The sequence below is a fragment of the Salarias fasciatus genome, chromosome 5 (assembly GCF_902148845.1).
Source record: "Salarias fasciatus chromosome 5, fSalaFa1.1, whole genome shotgun sequence".
Lineage (NCBI taxonomy): Eukaryota > Metazoa > Chordata > Actinopteri > Blenniiformes > Blenniidae > Salarias > Salarias fasciatus.
Window position 1 is genome coordinate 16,238,749 of NC_043749.1, and position 285 is coordinate 16,239,033.

Consider the following 285-nt stretch of genomic DNA (forward strand, 5'->3'; position numbering starts at 1 on the left):
GAGCAGGTGGAAGTAGCCTCTGTATCTCTTTGTAGTGCTACAGTTAATGTCAGCGCGCTGGAAATGAAAGCATTAACCACCTTCCACGTGTCTATACGAATCAACCCTTGAAAGGTGAGGCCACGGTATTCAGAGACTTTAAAGACGCTGCCGCCGGTTGGTCAGATGGCGGCATATTACCTCGCCTGGGAGTGGAAAATCAGAGAGATGTGAGCAGAATAGGGGGAAAAAATATGCCTCAGTGCATGGTTTTGTTGGATTTAGCTCAATATAGAAAAGTCCACG